Source organism: Rhincodon typus, chromosome 12 (genome assembly GCF_021869965.1).
Source record: "Rhincodon typus isolate 14 chromosome 12, sRhiTyp1.1, whole genome shotgun sequence".
NCBI lineage: Eukaryota > Metazoa > Chordata > Chondrichthyes > Orectolobiformes > Rhincodontidae > Rhincodon > Rhincodon typus.
Window position 1 is genome coordinate 15,769,380 of NC_063343.1, and position 23,015 is coordinate 15,792,394.

Here is a 23,015-nt window from a genome sequence, read left to right on the forward strand (position 1 = left end):
TGTTGGTGGAGGGGGACTGGTTTGGCCTGCTGGAGAGGAAGAAGCGGAAGGCTTTTAAGCCATCCACATGGGGGAATACAAGTATATAGGGATTGGATGTCTATAGTGAAGATGAGGCATTGAGGACCAGGGAATTGGAAGTCTTGGAAAAGGTGGAGGGTGTGGGTGCTGTCCTGGATGTAGGTGGAGAGTTCCTGGACCGGGGGGAGAAAGTTGGGGGAGTCAAGGTAAACAGAGATAAGTTCAGTGGGGCAGGAGCAGGCAGAGATAATCAGGTTTGTGGACTTTGGGAAGGAGATAGAAATGGGCGGTACGGGATTCGGGAACAATGAGGTTGGAGGCTGTGGGTGGGAGGTCACCTGAGGTTGTGAATAGTTTGAGAGATGATATTTTGGTGGTCAGGAGTAGGGTCATGATTGAGGGGGTGGTAGAAGGAGGTGTCAGAGAGTTGGCGCCTGGCCTCGGCTATGTAAAGGTCAGTGCGTCATACCACAACTACACCTCCCTTATCTGCGGGTTTGATAGTGAGGTTAGAGTTGGAGTGGAGAGAGCGGAGGGCTGCACGCTCTGTGGGGGAAGGGGTTGGAGTGAGTCAGAGGGGTGGAGAGGTGGAGGCGATTGATGTCATGACGGCAGTTGGAGATGAAGAGGTCAAGGGAGGGTAGGAGGCTTTGGGGTGGTGTTCAGGAGAATGGGGTGTGTTAGAAGTGGGAGAAGGGGTTTGTGGAGCGTGGGTTAGACTCCCAGTTAAAGAAATAGGCACGGAGTGGATGCGACGGAAAACGAAAAGATGTTCAACGTCCAAACGTGAATAGAATTCATTGATGTGTGGGAGCAGGGGAATGAAGATAAGTCCTATACGGAGGGCTGACTGTTCGTCCTCAGAACAGTGAGGGGGAGGTCTGGGGGGATAGTGAAAACCCGGCAGGGCTTTGCGCTAGGACTGGGTGTAGAGCTGGTGGGTGGGTTGGAGCTGGGTGTGGGGACAGAGTTAGTGACATCACTAGCAACGTCGGCAGCGGGTGCAGAGATGTCGGCCTCCGTGACTGGATACAAAGTTGTCTTGAGCGACAGGACACAACATTGGACAACACAAAATATGGAAGCACAGTAGACTGCAAGGACAGTGTAGAACTTCAATTGGGTATTGGCAAATTAGTACAAGGAACAGATAAGGTTGCAGGTAAAACTCCATGCAGAGGAATGAGAGGTGATACATTTTGGTAGTAAGAACATAGAGAGGTTATCAGAAATAAAGGGTAGTACCCTGAGAAGTGGAGACATGCATGCAATTTATTTGAAAAGTGTTAGGACAATGAGATATGTTACTAAAACATATGGTATGTTAAGCTTTATTAATAGGGGCACAGATTAGGAAAGCAGTGAGGTTATGTTGATGGTTTATAAAACCTGAGTCAGATGTCAGCTGTGAATATTGTGGGTTGGCCCACTCGAGGACAGGGAAAGGAATTTATGTGTGGAGCCAGAGGAAATGGGCAAGTTATCAAATGAGTACTTTGCGTCAGTATTCACCATAGAGAAGGACTTGGTGGATGATGGGTCTGGGGAAGGGTGTGTAGATAATTTGGGTCATGTTGAGATCAAAAGGGAGGAGATATTGGGGGTCTTGAAAAACATTAAGGTAGGCAAGTCCCCAGGTCCAGATGCGATATACTCCAGGATACTGAGGAAGGGAGGAAATTGCTGGGGCCTTGAGAGAAATCTTTGTATCCTCACTGGCTACAGGAGAGGTCGCAGACGATTGACTATTCTCCAATGTTGTTCCTTTGTTTAAGAGAGGTGGCAAGGATAATCCAGCTAATTACAGGCTGGCGAGCCTTACATTAGTGGTAGGTAAATTATTGGAGAGGATTCTTCGAGACAGGATTTACTCCCATCTGGAAATCACTGGGTGTATTAGCGAGAGGCAACATGGTTTTGTGAAGGGGAGGTCGTGTCTCACTAACTTTGTTGAGATTTTTGAGCAAGTGACGAAGATGATCAATAAGGGGAGGGCAGTGGATGTTGTCAACATGGACTTCAGTAAGGCCTCTGACAAGGTCCGTCATGGCAGGCTGATATAGAAGGTAAAGTCGCATGAGGTCAGAGGTGAGCTTGCAAGATGGATAAACAACTGGCTCAGTATTAGAAGGCAGAGGGTAGCAGTGAATGGGTGCATTTCTGAATGGAGGGTTGTGACTAGTGGCGTTCCTCAGGGATCAGTGTTGAGACCTTTTCTGTTTGTAATTTATATAAAGGATCTGGAGGAGAATGTAACTGGTCTGATTAGTAAGTTTGCAGGTGACACAAAGATTAGTAAAATTGTGGACAGCGATGAGGACTGTTAAAGAATACAGCTGAATATAGATTGGTTGGTGACTTGGGCAGAGAGATGGCAGATGGAGTTTAATCTAGAAAAATGTGAGGTAATGCATTTTGGAAGGTCTAATCCAGATGGAAAATATACAGTAAATGGCAGAACCCTCAAGAGTACTGATAGGCAGAGGGATCTGGGTGTACAGGTACACAGGTCACTGAAAGTGGCAACGCAGGTGGAAAAGGTAGTCAACAAGACATATGGCATGCTTGCCTTCATCGGCCAGGGCATTGAGTTTAAAAATTGGCAGGTAATGTTGCAGCTTTATTGAACCTTAGTTAGGCCGCATTTGGAACATGGTGTTCAATTTTGGTTGCTGCACTACCAGAAGGATGTGGTGACTTTGGAGAGGGTACAGAAAAGATTTACCAAGATGTTGCCTGTTATGAAGGGCATTAGCTATGAGAGGTTGGAAAAACTTGGGTTGTTCTCAATGGAACGATGGAGGTTGAGGGGTGACCTGATCGAGGTCCACAAGATTATGAAGGGCATGGACAGACTGGACAGTCAGAAGCTTTTTCCCAGGGAGGAGGAGTCAGTTACCAGGGGCCATGGGTTTAAGGTGCGAGTGGCAAGGTTTAAAGGTGTTGTACGAGGCAAGTTTTTTTATCCAGAGGGCACTGGGTGCCTGGAACTCTCCAACGGGGGACGTAGCGGAAGCAAGATATTATAGTAACTTTTAAAGGGCGTCTTGACAAATATATGAACAGCATGGGATAGAAGGATACGGTCCCCGGAAGGGTAGGGGGTATTAGTAGTGATGGGCAGCATGTCGGTGCAGGCTTGGAGGGCTGAAGGGCCAGCTCCTGTACTGTAATTTTCTTTGTTCTTGTTCTTTCTTCTAGGTGCCACAATTTAGGTAGGATGTAATGCATCAAAAAGAGTACAGAGAAGATTTGAGATGATAATCTCAGTAATTAGAAGCTGAGTCATGGCGGCAGATTTGATAGAAGCTTTCAAAACCTCTGGCATCTGGACATAGTAGACAGGCAGAAATTTGTTCCACTTGTAAAAGAATCAAGAACCAGAGGGCACACACTTAAAATGGCTTTCAAAGGAATTAAGTGCAATGTGAACAAAATACTTTTCTCATAGCAAATGGTTTACCACTGGAATATACTGCCTGGAAATGTGGTGGAGATAAGTTCTATTCAGAAGTGAAAGAGGGCACGAGATGATTTTCAAAATAAAAATAACCTGCAGGGTTCTAGAGTAAGGATGAAACAATGGCATCAAGCTAAAATGCTCAGACAGCTGGTGCTGAAACGATGTGTTTCCTTGTGAACCATGACAACTATGCGATTTTGCCTATAAGATAAATCTACTTTACCTTCCCAACAATATCTTCCCTACAATAATTTCAAGATTTAATATATCTAAAATTTAGTTCAATGGAACACAGTGACACAGGACACAGTGTGACAGTACACTGTCCATCACATTTTGTGAACTTAATTTGACTGCACTCGTGAAATTAAAACGTTCTTACTCAACTAATACAAATATCCTATGTGAAACGCTTCAGCTCACATCCTGCTTGTGATGTGTTTACAAGCAATAGCCCCCACAAATCACTGTATGCAGATTTCTGATGTCACTCAATGATAGGTGGCACAAAGGCAGACCTAAGACAACGCACACTTAACACTGATAAAACTTTACTAATCTTGTTGAAGAATAAAAGGATTGGCTTAAAAGAGACACTAAAATAAATCTTTACAAACAAAGGCATGGGTAGTGTAAACAAAGTAGAAAATGCTTTGATGGCAAGCATCTTTCAATCAGGCATGAGCAAAAAAAAATAACTGATACAAAGACAGTAATCTGTATTTACGTATACAGCATACTTAACATAGAAAGTACCTCAGGAACAAAAACAAAGTTGCTGGAAAAGCTCAGCAGGTCTGGCAGCATCCGTGGAGGAGAAAACAGTTAACGTTTCGGGATTTTGTTCCTGATTTACAGCATCCACAGTTCTTTTGGTTTTTGTATAGAAAAGTACCTCACTGGCACTTCGTACAGACACAAGCATGGGTACAGAATCAAATCAGGAGTTAAGTGAGGTGACAAAAAGCTTAGTTGGAAAGAGGTATGCTTTAGTGCAGAGATGGAAAGAATTACAAGGTAATCTTTAGGCAGCCAAAGGCATGCCTGCTTATAGTGCAAAATAAATGGGATTTAGAATAGGTCAGTCAGAGGAATTGAAAGTTCGGAGAAAGGAGTTGGGTAAAGAAAAAAATCTGCCTTAAGACCAGGAGATTTAAAAGGCAAGTTTGGCATGTTTACTTTATGCTAATAAGGGGCTGGAAAGAATATAGGTCAGCAAGTACATGACCGATTGCAAATTTGGCTCGGTTGGGTCTAGAAACAAAAGTTGGATGGTCATGAGTTTAGCCGGAATAGGATTGAGTAAGTAGAAAGTAACTCGGTAATGGTAATAGAGGTGAGAAAGAGAGAAAGCACTTTCAACACTATAAAAAAACAAAGAATAAAGAAAATTACAGCACAGGAACAGGCCCTTCGGCCCTCCAAGCCTGTGCCGAACCAGATTCTCTACCTAAACCTGTCACCTATTTTCCAAAGATCTGTATCCCTCTGCTCCCTGCCCATTCTTGTATCTGTCTAGATACATCTTAAATGATGCTATTGTGCCCAACTGTACCACCTCCGCTGACAACACGTTCCAGGCACAAACCACCCTCTGCATAAAGAACTTTCCACGCATATCTCCCTTAAACCTTTCCCCTCTCACCTTGAAATCGTGACCGCGAGTAATGGAGTCCCCCACTCTGGGAAAAAGCTTCTTGCTATCCACCCTGTCTATACCTCTCATGATTTTGTAGACCTCAATCAGGTCCCCCCTCAACCGCCATCTTTCTAATGTAAATAATCCTAATCTACTCAACCTCTCTTCATAGCTAGCACCATCCATACAAGGCAACATCCTGGTGAACCTCCTCTGCACCCTCTCCAAAGCATCCATATTCTTTTGGTAATGTGGTGACCGGAACTGTACTCAGTATTCCAAATGTGGTCGAACCAAAGTCCTATACACAACTGTAACATGACCTGCCAACTCTTGTACTCAATACCCCGTCCGATGAATGAAAGCATGCCGTATGCCTTCTTGACCACTCCATCCACCTGCGTTGCCCCTTTCAGGGTATAATGGACCTGAACACCCAAATCTCTCTGTGCATCAATTTTCCCCAGGGCTTTTCCATTTACCGTATAGTTCGCTCTCGAATTAGGTCTTCCAAAATGCATCACCTCGCATTTGCCTGGATTGAACTCCATCTGCCATTTCTCCGCCCAACTCTCCAATCTATCTATATTCTGCTGCATTCTCTGACAGTCCCCTTCAGTATCTGCTACTCCACCAATCTTAGTGTCATCTGCAAATTTGCTATTCAGACCATTAATACCTTCCTCCAGATCATTTATGTATATCACAAAACAACAGTGGTCCCAACACGGATCCCTGTGGAACACCACTGGTCACAGTTCTCCATTTTGAGAAACTCCCTTCCACTACAACTCTGTCTCCTGTTGCTCAGCCAGTTCTCTATCCATCCAGCTAGTACACCCCGGACCCCATGCAACTTCACTTTCTCCATCAGCCTACCATGGGGAACCTTATCAAATGCCTTACTGAAGTCCATGTATATGACATCTACAGCCCTTCCCTCATCTATCAACATTGTCACTTCCTCAAAGAATTCTATCAAGTTGGTAAGACATGACCTTCCCTGCACAAAACCATGCTGCCTATCACTAATAAGCCCATTTTCTTCCAAATGTAAATAGATCCTATCCCTCAGTATCTTCTCAAGCAGCTTCCCAATCACTGACGTCAGGCTCACTGGTCTATAATTACCTGGATTATCCTTGCTACCCTTCTTAAACAAGGGGACAACATTAGCAATTCTCCAGTCCTCTGGGACCTCACCCGTGCTCAAGGATGCTGCAAAGATATCTGTTAAGGCCCCAGCTATTTCCTCTCTCGCTTCCCTCAGTAATCTGGGATAGATCCCATCCGGTCCTGGGGACTTGTTCACCCTAATGCCTTTTAGAATACCCAACACTTCCCGCCCTCCTTATGCTGACTTGAGTAGAGTAATCAAACATCTATCTCTAACCTCAACATTCGTCATGTCCCTCTCCTCAGTGAACACCGACGCAAAGTACTAATCAAGAATCTCACTCATTTTCTCTGACTCCTCGCATAACTTCCCTCCTTTGTCCTGGAGTGGGCCAACCCTTTCTCTAGTTACCCTCTTGCTCCTTATCTATGAATAAAAGGCTTTGGGATTTTCCTTAACCCTGTTTGCTAAAGATATTTCATGACCCCTTTTAGCCCTCTTAATTCCTCATTTCAGATTGGTCCTACTTTCCTGATATTCTTCCAAAGCTTCGTCTGTTTTCAGTCACCTAGACCTTATGTATACTTGCTTTTCCCTCTTTGCTAATCTCACAATTTCACCTGTCATTCATGGTTCCCTAATCTTGCCCTTTCTATCCCTCATTTTCACAGGGACATGTCTGTCCTGCACTCTAATCAACCTCTCTTTAAAAGCCTCCCACATATCAAATGTGGATTTACCTTCAAATAGCTGCTCCCAATCCACATTCCCTAGCTCCTGCCGAATTTTGCTATAGTTGGCCTTCCCCCAATTCAGCACTCTTCCTTTAGGACCACTCTCGTCTTTGTCCATCGGTATTCTAAAGCTTACGGAATTGTGATTACTATTCACAAAGTAATCCCCTACTGAAATTTCAACCACCTGGCCGGGCTCATTCCCCAACACCAGGTCCAGTACGGCCCCTTCCCGAGTTGGACTCTTTACATACTGCTCTAGAAAACCCTCCTGGACGCTCCTTACAAATTCTGCTCCATCTAAACCCCTAACACTAAATGAATCCCAGTCAATGTTGGGAAAATTAAAATCTCCCATCACCACCACCCTGTTGCTCCTACATCTTTCTATAATCTGTCTACATATTTGTGCCTCTATCTCACGCTCGCTGTTGGGAGGCCTGTAGTACAGCACCAACATTGTTTATCGCACCCTTCCTATTTCTGAGCTCTGCCCATATTGCCTCACTGCTCAAGTCCTCCATATAGCCCTCCTTCAGCACAGCTGTGATATCTTCTTTGAGCAGTAATGCAACTCCTCCACTCCTTTTACCTCCCTCTCTATCCCTGTCTGGGATATTTAGTTGCCAATCTTGCCCTTCCCTCAACCAAGTCTCAGTAATAGCAATAACATCGTACTCCCAGGTACTAATCCAAGCCCTAAGTTCATCTGCCTTACCTACTACACTTCTCGCATTAAAACAAATGCACCTCAGACCACCTGTCCCTTCGCGTTCATCATCTGCTCTCTGCCTACTCTTCCCCTTAGTCACACTGACTTCATTGTCTAGTTCCTTACATTATGATTGAATTAACTCCAGAGCAACAATGGCGGAGGGTCTGAACCAGGTTTGCTCATTTATATAGCAGATGTGTTGTGCAGAATGTTATGCTACACTGGGGTAGTATGCTTGAAATCAAGTCCTGCTATTCCTGGGAGAGAACTTCTGGAAATAAACAGTGATTTCTTGAAAAAATGTCCATATTACAGAGGAAAAGGAGCTGGACAACTTAAGATGCATAACGGTAGATAAATCCCCAGGTCCTGATCAGGTGTACCCTAGAACTTGGTGGAAAGCTAGGGAAGGGTTTGTGGGGCCCCTTGCTTAGGTTCTTGTATCATCAATAGCCACAGGTGATGTGCCAGAAGGCTAGAGTTTGGCTAAAGTGGTGCCATTATTTAAGAAAGGTGCTAAGGAAATGCCAGGCAACAATAGATCAGTGAACCTGGAGTCAGGGGTGGGCAAGTTATTGGACAGGATTTACATGTATTTGGAAAGGTTAAGGACTAATCAGGAATAGTCCATGTGGCTTTGTGTGTAGGAAATCGTATCTCACTAACTCAAAAACTTGAGTTTTTTGAATAAGTGATGAAGAAGATTGATGAAGGCAGAGCGGTGGTCATTGTCCATATGGACTTCAATAAGGCATTCAACAAGTTTCCACTGGTTAGATCACATGGAAAACAGAAAGAACTAGCTTTCTGGATGCAAAGTTAGCTTGAAGTAGGAATCATATTTAGTGGAAGTCTGTTTTTCAGACTGGAAGCCTGTGATCGGTGGTGTGCCACAAGGATCGGTGCTGGGTCAACTTCTTTTTGTCATTTATTTAATGATTTGGATGTGAACTTAGGAAGTAACATTATCAAAGAATCACAGAATCCCTACAGCGTGAAAACAGGCCCTTCGGCCCAACAAGTCCACACCAACTCTCCCAGAAATCCCACCCAGACCCATCCCCCTATAACCCACCTAATCTACATATCCCTGAACAGTACAGGAATTTAGCATGGTCAATCCACCTAGCCTGCACATCTTTGGGCTGTGGGAGGCAACCGGAGCACCTGGAGGAAACCCACGCAGACACAGGGAGAATGTGCAAACTCCACACAGATAGTTGCATGGGTGGAATTGAACCCAGGTAACTGGCGCTGAGAGGCAATAGTGCTAGCCACTGAGCCGCCCCAACGTTAGTAAGTTTGCAGATGACACCAAAATTAGTGTGTAGTGGATGGCTAAGAAGGTTACCTCAGAGTACAACGGGACTTTGAACTAATGTTTTGGAGTAGATTTGTCGCTCGGGTTGTGGGTGTTGAGGTTGGTTGGCTCACTGAGCTGGTTTGTTGTTCCACAGACATTTCGTTACCATGCTGGGTGACATCCTCAGTGCAGCCTCTGATGAAGCGTCAGTGTGTTTTCCCGCCTGATTTTTACTAATGAACTAATGGACAAATGGACTGAAGAGTGCCAGATGGAGTTTAATATTGATAAATGTGAGGTGCTGCAGTTTAGTAGGGCAAATCAGGGCAGGACTTGTATACTTAATGGTAGGGCCTTGGGGAGTGTTGCCAAACAACGTGACCTTGGGGTGCAGGCTCATAGTTTCTTGAAAGTGGAGTCGCAGGTAAGCAGGAAGAAGGTGTTTAGTAAGCTCACCTTTTATTCATCAATGCATTGAGTATACAAGTTGGGAGTTCATATTGCAGCTGTTACAGGATATTGGTTAGGCCACTTTTGGAATACTGCATTCAATTCCGGTCTCCCTGCTAAACGAAAGATGTTGTGAAACTTGAAAGGGTCCAGAAAGGATTTACAAGGACGTTGCCAGGTTGGGAGGGTTTGAGCTATCAGAAGAGGCTGAATAGACTAAGGCTATTTTCCCGGAAGCATCAGAGGCTAAGGGGTGACCTTACAGAAGTTTATAAAATCATGAGGTTCATGAATAGGGTGAATAGCCAAGGTCTTTTCCCTAAGTTAAGGGAGTCCAAAACTAAACGGCATAGGTTTAAAGTGAGAGTGGAAAGATTTAAAAGGGGCATTAAGGGGCAACTTTTGCATGCAGAAGGTGGTGCATGTATGGAACAAGTTCCCAGAAGTGTGGAGGAGACTGGTATAATTACAACATTAAAAAGCATCTGGACGGGTATACGAATAGGCTGGCAAATGGGACTAGATTAATTTAGAACATCTGGATGACATGGACGAGTTAGATGCTGTACATCTCCATGAATTTATAGGTCATCACAGAATCATAGAATCCCTACAGTGTGGAAACAGGCAAATCAGACTAACAAGTCCACACTGCCCCTCCAAACAGTATCCCACCAAGACCCATCTCCCTACAACCCTGCATTTCCCATGGCTAATCCATCTAACGTTACACACCTCTGGACACCACGGGCAATTTAGCATGGTCAATCCACCTAACCTGCATATCTTTGGACCATGGGAGAAAACTGGAGCACCCAGTGGAAACCCAACAGACACGGGGAGAATATGTAAACTGCACACAGACAGACAATCGCCCAAGGGTGGAATCGAACCCAGGCCCCCAGTGCTGTGAGGCATCAGTGCTAACCACTGAGCCACTGCGCTGTCCCACAGTGTTAAAAGATTTTGAGAAGGATGCAAAATTCCCTGATTTACTTGTTTTTCAGGTGAGCCAGGTTTCTGTACTTAATAATGACAATTTATTACAATCAAATAGATCCTAGGTACAGAAACAATAATGAACCCTGACTAATCCAGACCAGTCAGCTAACTGTTGCCAGTCAAAACTCTATCTGTACATACCCCTTGGCTTTAACTCATTTGAAACTAGGCTTCTACGACTGTTTGAACAAGCAGCTGTGTGAACAGTACTTACAATACGTGTCAAGTTTCTTGGTCTTAAAATAAGTGCAGTAATTCTAGCAATAGTTCTTGGTTTTTGAAACAGTTCTTTTCTCATTTCAGTCACATTCACACATAGAGAAAAATAAAAAAAAAAGTCATAGGATCATATAGCACAGAAAGAGACCCTTTGATCCAAGTCATCTGCGCTGACCGGACATGCTTCCCATTCATATAGCCATCCAGATGGCTTTTAAATATGCAACAGGCAGAAAAGGAAATCACTTGGCTATTCCATATGTTAGTTCATAAATTAACATTTTCACAATTCTTGACTTTAATTTTGCTGATCTAGTTAAGTATACAATGTTTTTGAACTACTTTAATACCCGTGACAAAGAAAGATTATTTCTCTAAATAATTCCACAGTAATAAGTAAGCTAAACTACTGAGTCATTACCCAGTCTTTAAACTCATAAATTCATTGTCCTTAGACCATGTTTGTGCTCTGCAAATAGATTATAGAGCATAAACCTATTAATTTTGATTAAGCCTTTGAATACAGATTCATTTGCTGAATTAATAATTATACTGTACAAAGGCCACATCAACTAGTCTGCATGCACACCACACATGACGAAATGTTCAAATATAAAACTTTTAAAGGGACAGAAAAGGGCTAGTAAAGTTTGACAGGGTTCTGAGATTGTCATGGCTAGGTTGGTAGCACTCTTGTACTGAAGGAGAAGGTTATGTTCCACTCCAGGGATTGAAGATCAAAATCTAGGCTGGTGCTGCATTGTAGGAGAGACCTCAGTGCTAAACTATCTGTGGCATCATCTTTCAGATGGAACATTAAACTGAGACCATGTATGTCCACTCAGGTGAATGGAATGCATTATTGTGACAAACTAGGGAATCCTGGTCAACATGTATCCTTTAACCAATATTACTAAAACAGATAATTTAGTTATTGTAACTTGAATGTTATGCAACCATCCTTGGTGCAAATGGCAACTGCATCTTTTGCCTTACAACAGTGACTATTGTAAAGAAGAAAATTGGATCATGATTCACACGTTTCAGTGTATAAATATATGGACAGGTGAATTCGGAATAGGTCATTTAGCCCACGAGCCTGCTCTGCCTTTCAATAAGCTGATCTGATTGTAACCTCAAATCTGCATTCCCATCTACTCGTGCTAATCTTTCACCCTCCCATGTTTAACAAGACAATTACCCTTTACCAAGAAAGTATTCAAAAGCTCTGTTTCCATCAACTTTTCAGACAGAGAGGTCCAAAGACTCATGACCTGGTTCAAATGTAGACCACCTGATTTTTAAACAGCAACTCTAAATTCTCCTCTTTGGCTTTAACACAATCCCTGATTTCCCTTATTAGCCATGATTGAGCTACCTTCCCTGTTTCACTCTTACGCCAGACAGGGATGTGCAATTGTTGAAGTTCATCCATATGTTCTTTAAATATCTGTCATTGCCCATCCACTATCAACCCCTTAAGTATCCTTGGGCGGTTTATCCTAGCCAATGCATGTCTCATACTGTCAAAGTTAGCTTTAAGTTCAGGACCCTAGTCTCAGATTTAACTGTGTCACTCTCCATCTTAATGGAGAATTCTACTATATTATGCTCACTGTTCCTCAAAGCATCTCACACCACAAGGTTACTAACTAATCCTCTCTCATTACACAATACCCAGTCTAGGATAGCCTGCTCGGTAGTTGGTTCCTTGACATATTGGTCAAGGAAACCATCCCTCGTACATTCCAGGAAATCCTCCTCCACCGCATTGCTACCAGTTTGGTTAGTCCAATCAATATACAATTTGAATTCACCGGTAATAACTGCTGTACCATTACTGCACGCACCTAGAATTTCCTATTTGATGCCATCCCCAATCTCACATCTCCCTTTTCTTTACATCTATCTTTCTTGAAAATTGAAAACCTTGGATGTTGAATTCCCATCCTTGGTCACCTTGGAGCCAGGTTTCTATGATTCCAATTACATCATATCTATTAAGTGCGCAGTTAATTCAACCATCTTATTACAAATGCTCTTTGCATGGGGACACAGCTTTCAGGCTCATATTTTTGACATTTATTGACCTTCGAGAGTTATTATGTAATGTGGCTCTTTTAGATTTCTAGCTTTGGTTTCTGTGCTTTCCACTTTTGCTTTCCCCTTTACTTCTTTTTGTTTCTGTCCCCACTTTATTTCCCTCCTACTTCCTACATTGGTTCCCATCCTGCTAGTTCTCTTCCTGCTGCCAGGATTCCATACGAAACAATCTATTTTACTGAATTTGCCTTTACCAAAGGCGTGTTTATGAAATGTTTCAATATAGTAACAGTTACTGTTTAGGAATTAATCTACAATTCTGTTAAATTTTCCAATAGAGTTAAGTTATTCCCATTCCAATTCTTTCTTTTGTTGTATTTTAGCCACAGGATATGAATAAAGTGTGTTTTGCTTCAAGACTGTCAGTTTGACCAAATGAATTGCATCTGAAGGCACTTGCCTTCAAAATAAGAAAGTGTTAGGATCTAGGCTATCTTCTTAATATATTTTGAGGGGGTTTGGTTTGGTCCAAAACACTGGCCAGGCATAGATTCTTGCCAACTTCTTCATTTTAGAAACCCCTGGATGACCTTGATGAAGTTCAGCCAGTATCTGGAAACATCCTTTGCTTGGGGGAAAAAAAAAAAAAAAAAATCACTCTTGCTCCCCCCCTACAACCCCCATAATAACATGCTGTCCTCTGATCCAGTCTCTCTGGGACCAAAATGCTTTCGGTTCTGGTTGTGAGGCCCCTCTGGTTTCCCCATCACCGCCAGCTGTTTCACTTCTGCCAGGTCCGGATCCTTCTGTGTCCAAAGTCTGGTATTGTCAGCTGTGACTGAAAAAGTGCGTCCAGAAAATTTAAATCCATTATGGACTCTTTCAGTGGCGGTACCATCAGTGATACATTTGCCTGTGGAAGGCGGCTCAATGTATCTGCATTTGCCATTTGGCCTACCGGAAAGTGTTTGAACTTGTAATTATATACATTTAGTATTAGAACTCACCACTGAATTTGGTGTACGCTACGGGCAGAATTGCCTTCTTTTCTACGAGTAGACCTAGCAGGGGTTTGTGGTCCACTACTATTATAAATTTACATCCGTAAAGGTAGTTGTGGAATTTTCTGACTCCAAATATGACTGCCAAACCTTCCTTCTCTATCTAAACGTACTTATGCTCTAGGCGTATTTAGTCTTGGATGCATACGCTATTGGGCATTCCTCTCCATTGGGCCACCTATAAGCTAATACTACCCTGACGTTGACAGTGAGGCAATACCAGATCTCACTTGGGGATCATTGTGTGCCAACGCCTTAGAGGATGATAGCTGTTTCTTCACTTTCCTGAAAGCTATGGCTTTGCTACACAACCATTTCCAAGGCTGACCTTTTTTTTTGAAAGAATTGATGCAAAGGTACGAGGATAGTGGCCAGGTTATGTATGAATGTTCCATAATAATTCATCAAGCCATGGAAAGACCTAATGTCTAGAGCACACGTGGGAACCTGTGCATGTTTGCTCACGCTAACTTTATCTTCCAACGAGTATAACATGGTCTCGTCGACTCTGCAGTCCAAGTACATCACTTGGGATGCCTGGGAGACTCATTTTTCCCTTCCAAAGAGTACCTCTGCCTGGGTGAAACGTCAAGGACTACATCAGAGTTCTCTAAATGCTCTTTATTGGTCTTCCCCGATATTACCACATCATCTAGATAAGTGACGACCTGGGGTAGACTCTCTGCTGAAAAATTGCACAAGCTCACAATACCCCAAATGGCAGTCTCAAACATTGGTGGCTTCACAAGTCAGTCCAACTGGAGCTGCCCATTCCACAAACTAGACTGTTTCGACAATTCCTTTGCTTTCCAGCCTTCTGATTTCTGCCTTTACTTTTACATGTCAAGCAAATGTCACTGGGCAGGCCTTGCAGAATCATGGAATTGCTTCCTGATCAACATGCAAGGTGGCCTTGGCTCCTTTGATACTCTTTACGCCTTCCTGATAAACTTCCAGGTATTTAATTATGACTTCACTCAGGCAGCCATTTTCTAATTGGAAGGTGAATCTTTCTCAACCAATTTCACCTCATCAAACTTGGGCTTGAGCCTTTTAGTACAATAAATGGTAACTGAACCAGCTGCTTTCCATTAGAAACCAGAACTGAGGTTGTACCCTTAATCTATAAAGGTTTCCTGATACAGGTTCTCAGCCTAGCTGAGGTCTTGCACAAACTTCAGGGTTGAAGTCCAGAGCAAATTTTGTTAAAGACTGGTTCTGCGATCTCTGAAATGGCTGTATTGGTATTAACTTCCATTAGAAATGGGTGACTATTTAACCATTATTTAACCTTTTTTTTATTTTGATTGGTTCTGATTTGGATGTTGCTATGCAATTTAACTGTTCCAAGCCAGATTTAGGTGGACTTTCCAGGGTGCACACTCTGCTGGATACCGGCCTTTGAGCTCTGACTAAATTTGGATCTAGTGGGGCTCTTTTGCTGCCTCCAGTCTGCATAATGGCAGCAATTACAATGTCTTACTGGCCTGGATTCTGAAGAAAATTTCAAACGCTTGGCTGAGGCTTGGTTTTGTTTTGGGGTTTTGCTGTGGGCTGACTTGTGTTCAAGGTAGTTATCTTCACTTAAGTGGTATTTCCCCAAGCTCAGCTGGACTGGCAAGGCTGTCCACTTCCATTGGAATAGCCTACAACTCATATGCTCCACTTGCCTCATTTTTCAACGATAAAGCCAGTTGTAGTACCTGTTTGGAGTCCAGTTGGGCTTTAGCTAGTAGGTGCTTTTGCATGGTTACGTCATTCATCCCATATACCAAACAGCTCTCAGCATCTCATTAAGGGTTAAATCAAAATCACATTCTTCTGCCAGTCATCTAAACCTAGTCAAAATCCCGATACAGATTTCCCTGGTTCTTGAATTGCCAAATAAAACCGATGGTTGGGTTGTTAAAATCCTTGACTAAATCCATCAACTCTTGAAAGGTTTCAGTATCTGGCACCTCAGGGATAGTTAGGCTCCTAATAACCAAAAAGCTATGGGTCCACAATCTGTCACAAGAAATATTTGTTGCTTCTCACCTGCTGCAATGTCATTTGCCTGGAAGAAGTAACACTTTCTTTCCACATACTGGGCTCAGTCTTCGATGGCAGAATCAAATGAGTCAAGCTTTCCAAATAATGGCAAGATGCTGGAAATGCTTACCTTAACTCAAAGACAACTGTTCTGAGTGAATTTCTTCAGGAGCATCTATTCTTTGGTTGCCAAGAAATAACTCCAGAAGCTGGAATCCTATCACCAAGTCATCTTTTATTAAAAGATGAAGCCTCCTTGCCACTGATCCAGCTTCCTCAGAGCCAGCTCTCAGAGTGAACAGAACCTCTGACACTCCTGTTTATATCTATCTGCTAGGGCTCCCTGATTGGACCAAATTAACAGCCCCAATCAGGAAACTCAGTCTATGCGGTCTAACTGGCTGACCTCATTACAACCACTACACCCGGAACATTAGAAACACAAAGAGAAATTGTTGGCAAAAAAATCAGCAGGTCTAGGAGCATCTGTGGAGAGAAAGCAGAGTTAACATTTCGGGTCCAGTGACTCGGACCTTCACTGGACCCAAAATGTTAATGCTGCTTTTTCTCCACAGACGCTCCCAGATCTGAGTTTTTTAATTGTTTTTGTTTTCCCCAGAACATTAGCCTGGATTTCTAGATCACTAATCCAGTGACAATACCAATACATACTGCATCCAAAGCTAGCTGTAGCTAGAATCTATGTATATGTAATAAATAGTAATTCTTGTTGAGTACAGAAACCAGACTCCTGTTGTCTGCCAATCTTGGCCTAAAAGACAGGGAAATTGGGAAATTTTGCATACTTTTATAAATCTCTTTTAACTTTGGTGACAACTGTAGGAATAGCATGACTCGATTTTCAGCATGCTACGCCAGCACGGCACAACATTCCAAGTATTAGTCTGGTACACCATCTCTGAACCATCTCCAATGCAATAACATCCTTCCTTAATAAAGGTTACCAACACAGTATATCGTCCAGATATGATCTCACTATTGACCTGGATAACAGAATCTCCCTTATGTAATCAGTTCCCTATCTGGTAAACAACAACATTCTATCAGCTTTCAGAATTATTTATTGTGCTTGCATAATAACCCTTTGGTGATTCATGTATGAGGACACTCAGACCCCTCTACATCTCAGAGCCAAACAGCGTCTCACCATTTGCTTTTTCATTCTTCTTGCCAAAATGGACAACTACACATTTTCTTACATTTGCCATGCCTTTGCTCCAATCATTTAACTTATGTATATATCTTGTAGCCTTATGACCTCTTTATAACTTATGTTTCTACCTATATTTGTCATCTGCAAATTTTGTGACAGTGCCTTGTATTGCTTCATCCAATGTAAACTGTAAATAGTTGATGTCCCTGGACTGATCCCTGTGGCACATCACTTACCATGGCTTGCCAATCTGAAAAGACCCATTTACACTTACATTCCGCTTAGGGCAGCACGGTGGTTCAGTTAGTGTGAATTGATTCCAGCTTTGGGCGACTGTCTTTATGGAGTTTGCATGTTCTCCCTGTGTCTGCGTAGGATTCCTCTGAGTGCTCCAGTCTGACGTTGTGCAGGTTAGGTGGATTAACCACAGTAAATGGAGGGAAAGTGTTGGAGGTTCCGGGTGGGTCTCAGCACATGAGAGTGTTGCTCAGAGGATAATTTTAAATAAATATCCGCCCTTTGTATCATCTGAACTCCTCCCCTGCCACTTCTGCCAGCTGGGGGAGGTAAGGTCAGGTATGGTGATGCTGTTACTTGGTCTGAAAGACACCTGACTGAGATACAATTACTCCCGCTGGTGCCAGGTTTTCACCTGCCTGGCCCAGGTGGTGGTCCTGAAAGGGGTGTTTAGTGGGGCATGAGTGTGAGGCTTGCCAGGTGTTCTGGTCAGCAGAGGGTGTGCGGTATCATGTCTGTTAAGGAGTTAGGGCACCTCTGGGGGAATTGTTCTGCAACCCACATTCAACCAGCCATGCTCCTACCCTCGCAATAACCCCTCAGCCCCCACAGGAAGGAGCTGCCTTGGCCCAGGATGCAAGTGCATTTGAAGGGGAAGGAGTCGCAGAAGAAAACCAAGTACTTGGGAGTGACCTCCCCTGCAGGATATCATGGACGGCCTCAAGACTTTCGGTCCCCAAAATGGTGTGAGTTCCCTTCTGGAAGTCAGTGACCACGGACCTGTTGAGAAAGCACAGGTTTTGAAACCAGGCTCAATGATCAACGTGTGAGTGAACAGGCAGTGATCCCTATTACCCCTAGCTGGAAAACCCCAAGGTGCTGCCTGCGCTGACAAGGGGACTGTGGTGGGGATAGTTACCCCGACGGCACCTTGGATGAGTGATGAAGGAGCAGGCCTTCTTGCCTCGTCCCAAGCTTTTATGTCAGGTCCCCTCGCCCTTACTGGGATCTTTTCCCAGACGTACAGGGTGGCCTGGCACTGGGAGTGGAGCAGGTTTCCAAGCCACTGGCACTCCTGCTCAATGTTTAGTCAAAGCTCTGCTTGAGTCTGGCATACTCCAAAACTAAGAGGTCCTTGCAAAGTATCCTCCTGCTGTCGAGCCTGGGGTGCTTCCAACCGGTGATCTCAGACCAGCCCGCACAGCCAACGTGTAGTCCCAGTTGACCTTCAGAGAATGCGTGAGTGCCAGGAGGTCTACTCTGCAGTGTCCTCAACAAGGATCAATTAGAGCAAGTGTTTGGGACTTCTGGTCAGTCCATGGCAGATGAGGAATCCTGGCCGGTGAATTGACATGAGCTGGAAACAAAGTTGACTGCTTGCCTAGCATGCTGGACAGGACTGCTCCAAGTGTTGTCCTACAGGGCATGAGTGCTGGTCATAAAAACAGCTGAAAGCCGCTGTGTTGTGGTACTGGCTGGTCACTTTGATTTCTCCCTTCGACTTTGTCACCACCATCCAGAAAAAGCTTGTCCAGTTTTTCCAAGGACAAAAGGCAACACTGGGTCACCGCTGTGGTTCTGAGTTTCCCGCTTGAGCGTGACGGTCAGGCACCATTGTGCTTTCTGTCTACAGACCCTGCAATGATACCTTTACATTGAGAATCCTCCAACGTGGTGCGCCTAATGATTATTTCTTCTGTCAGGTGAGTGGTCTCCATTACGACACACAGTTCCTGTTTGTGGAGTGGTCCCAGCCTCAGGTCTTCTTCCAGGAATTGCCTGTATTCTATTTGGACCTGATTCCAGTCAGGGATATGTTTGACCTGTGCTGGAGCTCTCCCACTATGGGAGTGGCAGCTGGCATAGATGAACTGAACCCCTGACTGTCCAGAACTTGACATTGGCCTCATGCTACGGACCCTTGCCCATGATGTGGTGCCCCACAATCTGAGCCATCTCAGTGATATCCTCCCAGAGCCCTTTCAGGTAGCGTACGGGCCACCTGTATGGGCTGATGCAGCACACTGTCTGCTGCCGTACCTTCACCTGCTGCGCGGACCAAGCCTTAGTATAATGTTTTGGCCTCCAGTGGGGGAGATCCCCAGTGGAGGGCCCTCTACAAACGGGTCCTCCCTTCTTACCTTGGGGATCTGGGGTGGAGTTCTGCACGCAGTGGTCCTGTGCAACTAATGATTTGAGCAAATTTACCAAGTGCCTGACCATAAGCAAGTTCTCTGGCCTGGAGGAGATAGTCTTCGACTTACGTGTTGAGTGCCTTCATCTGCAGCTCCTTTTTAGTTTCTTAAAGGAGATGCTGTTGACATTTTGGTTGCACTTCATCCCCAAGCTCCTGTTCTATGGGCGCCCGGTGTGGGAAGGGGTGGACAAGTCCATGAGGCTTCTTATGGCTTTACACCTGGGACTCGTCAAGACGGCCATTAATGGGTCCAGGTAGCAGGCCGAGGACTGTTCCTGACTGTCTGCCCTCTTTCACAGTTATATCCACACTCGGGAGCAGGAGCATACAGTAACCACCAGTACAGCCGAGGCCTTTCATGACTGAAGGGTGCCACAGGGGCTGGAGGGCATTATAAACCTGAACGATAACATTTTGGTTAAGTAAATCTTTTTGTTTCTGTAGCATAAATTTCCATTTTGCCTTTTGAGTTGTGTTTGTTTTCAGGTTGGTGCCCCAGGAAAAAGGCTGTCTTATTTTTCATTTGTTTCAATTTTTGACACCCTAGAAGAGCCTTTGGGGCTATTATTTTATCAAAAATATTTATTCCACATTGTCCCCACCGTTGGTGCAGCCAGAGTTGAGAAAAGCCATTTTTTGTTTGATTATTTGTTGTTTTTCTTTTTTTAGTGGCATTGGAGTTTAGCTCAAAAGTCAGGGAAACTTTGTTTTAAAAGGGTAGATTCAGCTTTGCTCTGGGTTTAACACAGTGCTATCCTTATCACAGAAGTGTCCGTTGTGGCGTGTGGTGGGGGCAGGGGTGGTGCTGTTGCTAGAACCTTTTGCCTTTTTTGTCTTAAACAGTCAAGCATTGCTTTTCAGACTGGAGGCATGTGACCAGCAATGTGCCCTGCCTTTTTTAGTAATTTATATAAATGATTTGGATGTGAATATAGGCGATATGATTTGTAAGTTTGCAGATGACACCAAAATTGGTGGTGTAGTGGACAGCCATAAAGGTCTCCTCAGAGTACAATAGAACTTTGATCAGATGGGCAAATGGGCCGAGGAGTGGCAGATGGAGTTCAATTTAGATAAAGGTGAGGCACTGCATTTTGGTAGGGCAAATCACAGCAGGACTTATACACTTAATCGTAGGTCCTCAGCCTGTTGCTGAACAAAGAGATCTTGATGTGTTAGTTCACAGTTCGTTGAAAGCATAATTGCAGGTAGACATTTGGTATGCTTGCCTTCATTGAGCAAAGCATTGAGTATAGGAGTTGGGAGGCCATGTTGCGGCTGCACAGGACATTGGTTAGGCCACTTTTGGAATTCTGTGTTCAGTTCTGGTCTCCGTGTTAAAGGAAAGATGTTGTGAAATTTGAAAGTGTTTAGAAACGATTTACAAGGATGTCGTTTGAATTGGAAGACTTGAGCTGCAGGGAGAGGCTGAACAGGCCAGGGCCATATTTCCTGGAATGTTGGAGGTTGAGGGGCGACTTCATAGAAGGCTATAAAATCATGGATAGGGTGAATAGTCACAGTCTTTTCCCTAGGGTAGGGTTAAGGCAAACCAGCAAAGATGTAAAAGGGACCTAAGGGACAACTTTTTCACGCAGAGGGGGTTGCATGTATGGAATGAGCTGCCAGAGGAAGTGGTATAATTACAACATTTAAAAGGCATCTGGATGGGTATATATGAATAGGAAGAGTTTAGAAGGGTAATGGGTCAAATGCTATAAAATAGGACTAGATCAGATAGGATATCTGGTCAGAATGGGCAAATTGGACCAAAGGGTCTGTTTCTGTGCATCCCCATGACTCTAAATACACTAGCCCTTCACTGACACCTGGCAGCTCACTAACACTTACCAAGGTCAATTAAGGATGGGCAATTAATGCTGACCTAGCCAGTGGCACTCATAACACAATAGAACAACAAAAAGGATTCAATAGCACACTGTAATACTCACAGCTATACTTGTGTACTTTTGTTGCTCACTCATGAGACCCGATTGTCACTGGCTGGCCAGTACTTATTGCCCTTCCCTATTTACCCTTGAAAGGGTGCCATTAAGCTGCCTTCTTGAACTACTGCATTCCATGTGCTGTAGGTAAACACACAATACCGTTACGGAAGGAATTCCAGGATTTTCACCCAACAACACTTAAAAGGTACAGTGACATATTTCCATGTCAGGATTGTGTGTGGCTTGGAGGGGAACTTGCAGGTTGTGGTATTCCCTTGCATATACTGCATTTGTAATAATTCACAGGATTCCTACAGTGTGGAAACAGGCCCTGCGGCCCAACAAGTCCACACCGACCCTCAGAGCATCCCACCCAGACCCATCCCCCTATAACCCACCTAATCTACATATCCCTGAGCACTACAGGCAATTTAGCATGGCCAATACACCTAGCCTGCACATCTTTGGACTGTGGGAGGAAACCACGGCACCAGGAGGAAACCCCTGCAGACACTAGGAGAATGTGCAAACTCCACACAGACAGTCACCAGAGGGTGGAATCAAACCCGGGTCCCTGGGGCTATGATGCAGCAGTGCTAAACACTGAGCCACCGTGCCAAGCTGCAAGAGGTCATAGGTTTGGAAGGTGCTATCTAAGGAGCTTTGATGAATTCTGCAGTGCATCTTTTGGATAGTACACACTGCTGCTACTGAGCATCAATTGTGGAAGGACTGAATGTTTGTAGATATTGTGCCAAACAAGCAGGCTTGCTTTACAATGGATGGTGTCAATCTTCTTGAATGTTGTTGGAGCTAGACTCATCCAGTCAAGTGGGGAGCATTCCATCACACACCTGCCTTGTGCCTTGTTGATGGTAGAGAGGCTTTGGGAAGTCAGGTGGTGAGTTATTCGCTGCAGTATTCCTAGCCTCTGACCAGCTCTTAGTGACACTTTATTTATATGGAGAGTTCAGCCACTTTCTGATGAATGGTAACCTGAGTTTGTTAATAATAGGGGATTCAGTGATGGTAGTGTCACTGAATGTCAAGGGGTGGAGATTAGATTATCATTGCCTGGCATTTGTGGGGCACAAATATTAACATTAATCACCTTTTAAAGTTTAAATGGCAAATATTGAAATATTGGGGTTTTCAAAAACAAACCTACATTTTGAGAGAGTATGACAATTTAGAATTCTTGCTGTAAGCTAAACAAGATAAAGTTCTAAGATGGCAGTGGAGTAGGACACTCCATCCATTTCTTTCCTCTCTTGGTGTCTCTTTTCTTTACTCGCAGTCTCAGTGCAGACCTGTCAAGGTGTCCTCTTGGTCCAGTCCGACCCCTGGTGGTGTCTTGGTGGCCATTGGCAGTTTCTCGGCCCAGTGCACAAGCAGGTCGTGCCCAGGCATGTTCCTGAGGCAAGAGAAGGAAAGCAGAGAGGCGGCAGCTTCAGCAGCGATGGTGTTGCAGCCCACTGCAGGAAGAATGAGGGTTGAGGGAGGTCACCCGGTATCTCTGGCAGCGCATCGAGACCAGGCAGCTGAGTGAGCTAAGCAGAGGCTTCAAAGACTGTTGAACTTTTAACTTTATTCCTTTATTTTTCAGGTTTATATTAAGAAGGGCTTTAATCTTAATTATTACTTTATTCCTTTATTTTTC

At 44.1% G+C, this 23,015-nt stretch overlaps 1 protein-coding gene across 4 annotated transcripts in view; it reads right to left on the reverse strand.

Annotated features, from left to right (window-relative positions):
* Nucleotides 1-23,015, reverse strand: part of LOC109919001 (pantothenate kinase 3) — a 71,437-nt gene that overhangs the window by 46,867 nt on the left and 1,555 nt on the right. The window contains exon 1 of one of the 4 annotated variants that reach the window (XM_048603745.1): nt 15,929-16,063. The exons of the other annotated variants lie outside the window; for them this stretch is intronic. The gene's annotated coding sequence lies outside the window, so the exon portion shown is untranslated. Of the gene's footprint in view, nt 1-15,928; nt 16,064-23,015 lie in introns of those variants that run through there. 4 annotated transcript variants of the gene reach the window in all.